Source organism: Narcine bancroftii, chromosome 3 (genome assembly GCF_036971445.1).
Source record: "Narcine bancroftii isolate sNarBan1 chromosome 3, sNarBan1.hap1, whole genome shotgun sequence".
Taxonomy (NCBI): domain Eukaryota; kingdom Metazoa; phylum Chordata; class Chondrichthyes; order Torpediniformes; family Narcinidae; genus Narcine; species Narcine bancroftii.
Genome location: NC_091471.1, coordinates 10,897,362 through 10,900,745, shown reverse-complemented (window position 1 = coordinate 10,900,745; position 3,384 = coordinate 10,897,362). Strand labels below are relative to the sequence as shown.

Sequence of the window (3,384 nt, the reverse complement as noted above, 5' to 3'; positions counted from 1 at the left end):
TGCAGAACTGATCTGTGTGTGTGTGTGTGTGTGTGTCTCTCTCTCTCTCTCTCTCTCTCTCTCAGAGAGAAAGCCTGTTTTACTCTCTCTGCTTGCAAAATCACATGACCCTCCTAGAACAGCAAGTTCCACTCCAGACAATCTGCTCTGTCTGACAAGTTCTTTCATCTGTTGCCTTTTTTTGTAAACAACAATCCATTAGTGAAGTCTCTTGGGCACTCTCCAAAGTTTTCGCAAAGGCTCTGAGGCCAGGACATGTCTAGCATGAGCAGAGCTCCAGTATTTTAAATAAGAACAGTTTTAAAGTGTTTATATGTGACCTACACTAAAAAACCCTGCCCCAATTTATCTCCCAACACACATATTTATATACTGTCACACCATTCAAATTTATTTCCTAAAAGTGAACACAGATTTCTTTGTAAAAGCAAATTTTCATAAAGCGAGAATTTGTAAAACAGGGTATACCTGTACTCGAGGGCCATTTTGACCACATTTTATGATCAGTCTTGTCACTTTGCTCCTACCATGTGATTTTCAGCGAATCTTTAAATCCAAAATGGAGCAGGAGAACGCCAACTTCATTTTCTTAAACGATACCGTAGCAGACTCTTCCAGCCCATGAAACCTGTGCTGCCCCAATAACAACCAATTAACCTACCAACTATGTACCGCTTTTAGGAGGGTGGGAGGAAACAGGAGCGCCTGAAGAAAATCCATGCAGGTCTTGGGGACAACATAAAAACTCCTTTACAGTCAGCGCCAATAAAATATGTTAAAAAGAAAGAAAATACATTTAAGCTAACCCATTGTGCCTAAAATGACTCGATAGCATGCAAAATGAAGCTCTTCACTGTTTTCTGTTACACGTGACAGTAAATCGAAACAGAAATCAACAAGTCCACAGGTAATTCACATTTATTCACCAGTTCAATAACTGTTCAAGTAAGAAAACCTTGCTTGTTATCCCATTGATTTGGCTGAAACTCATGAACTGATGGAAAGAGTCAAAATTAGTCTCCTAGAGGATCAGGGTGATCAACTATTTGTTGAGCCTCGTCCAATGGGGGAGATCTTAAACTGTTTGTAATATTTACTCAAGAAACTGGCAAAGTGCACACAGGTGGAAGGGAAACAAACAGAAGTCATGAAATGTGGAGGGAAGGAGGAGGAGGCGATTGCTGTCTTACAGTGAATAAAGGGAGACAAATCCCTTGGGCGGGATATGATATTCCCTCAGACCATGAAGGAGACAAATTTTGGAATTGCAGAGACCCTGATGGATATATTCAAAATGTCATTAGCTGCGGGAGAGGTGCCAGAGGATTGGAGTATAGCTCATGATGTCCAACTGTTTAAGAAAGGCTCCAAAAGTAAACCAGGTAACTATAGGCCAGTGAGTCTGATGTCAGTAGTAGATAAATTTTTGGAAGGAGTTCTGAGAGATAGGATATGTAGGTATTTGGACAGATATGGGCTGATTAAGGACAGTCAGCATGGCTTTATGCATGGCAGGTCATGTTTAACAAATCTTGTAGAATATTTGGAGGAATTTCCCAAGAAGGTGGATGAAAAAAAAAGCTGTGGATGTTGACTACATGGACTTTAATAAGGTCTTTGACACGATGCCACATGAATGGGTAGTTCAAAAGGTTAAGGCACTACATAGAGGGGTTGTAAACTGGATTTGAAATTGGCTGTGTGGGAGAAAACGGAGAGTGGTGGTGGATGGTTGGTTCTCAGACCAGAGGCCTGTGATGAGTGGTGTGCCTCAGAGAACCTTTGTTGTTTGTTGTCTATATCAATGATCTGGATGATAACGTGGTAAAGTGGATCAGCGAGTTTTCTGATGACACAGGGATAGGAGGCGTTGTGGACAGTGAGGAATATTTTCAAAGCTTACAGAGGGATCTGGACCAACTGGGAGAATGGGCCAGTAAATGGATGATAGAGTTTAATGCACATAAGTGTGAGGAATTGCATTTTGGAAGAACAAATCAAGGAAGGATGTGCACTGTAAATGGTAGGGCATTGAGGAGCGCAGAGGAGCAAAGAGATCTGGGGATACAGGTACATTGTTCCCTGAAGTTGGTGTTGCAGGTGGACAGGGTTGCAAAGAAAGCTTTTGGCATCTTGGCCTTTATAAATTAACGTATTAAGTATAGGAGTTGGAAATTATATAAGACATTGGTGAGGCCAAATTTGGAATATTGTGTGCTAGCTACAGGAAGGATATCAATAAGTTTGAAAAAGTGCAGAGAAAATTTACTAGGATGTTGCTGGGTCTTCAGGAATTGAGTTACTGGAAAAGATTAAAAAGGTTAGGACTTTATTCCTTGGAATGAAGAAGAATAAGGGGAGATTTGATAGAGGTTTACAAAATTATGAGGGGTATAGACAGAGTAAATGCGAGTAGGCTTTTTCCACTTAGATTAAGAGAGATAAATACGAGAGGTCATTGGTTTTAGGGTGAAGGGGCAAAGGTTTAGGGGGATCATTAGGGGGAACTTCTTCACTCAGAGAGTGATGGGAGTGTGAAACAAGCGGCCATCTGATGTGGTGGGTACAGACTCGATCTTGAGTTTTAAGAATAAATTGGTAGGTACATGGATGGGAGAGGTCTGGAGGGTTATGGAAAAGGAGCAGCTTATTGAGACTAACAGAAGAATGGTTGGCACAGATTAGATGGGCCAAAAGGGCTATTTTTTGTGCTGTAGCATTCTATAGTTCTAAAAAAGAAAGTCAAAACAGTACACAAATAAGATTCCTCAAATGAGTCCCTGATTGAGTTTGTCATTGAGGAGTCTGATGTTGGAGGGGTATCAGCTGTTCCTGAACCTGGTGGTGTGAGCCTTGTGGCATTTAGACCTCTTTCCTGATGGCAGCAGTGAGAACAGAGCATGTGGTGGATGGTGTGGATTGCTGCTGCTCTCCCACAGCAGTGTTCCCTGTAGATGTGCTCAATAGTGGAGAGGGTTTTGGCTGTAATGTCCTGGGCTGTGACCACTACTTTCTGGAAGGCTTTAGCTTCAAGGGGTGTATTGGTATTTCCATACCAGACCATGATAGAGCCGGTCAGCCACTCTCTACCACATCTCTGTTGAAGTTTCACAGGGTTTTTGATGCAGTTTCTGTTAGACTACCCCCTTCCCCACCTCGCCCCTTCTCTCTCCTTCCCCTATCCCTATTTCTCCTTTTGCTCTCTCTAGCCGCTTTCAGGTGGCCACAATACCCAACTGTAAAGCTGCCTATTCTACCCCAATGCAGCTGTCGAGTGGAGAAAGTGGAGAACCCGGCCAGGAGGAGCACTTGCCTAACCCTCCTCATGTAGGTATAATCTCCAGCTCCGAGAATCGCCCATTACACCTGCAAGCAGCAGTGAGA

General features: G+C 42.7%; 1 long non-coding RNA gene across 2 annotated transcripts in view; it reads right to left on the bottom strand.

The window, feature by feature from the left end:
* Positions 1 to 220: 220 nt before the first annotated feature.
* Positions 221 to 3,384, bottom strand: part of LOC138756049 (uncharacterized) — a 13,658-nt gene continuing 10,494 nt past the window's right edge. The window contains exon 3 of one of the 2 annotated variants that reach the window (XR_011352700.1): positions 221 to 633. This is a non-coding gene — a long non-coding RNA (uncharacterized lncRNA). The remainder of the gene's footprint in view (positions 634 to 3,384) is intronic. The other variant, XR_011352699.1, reaches the window with a different exon arrangement.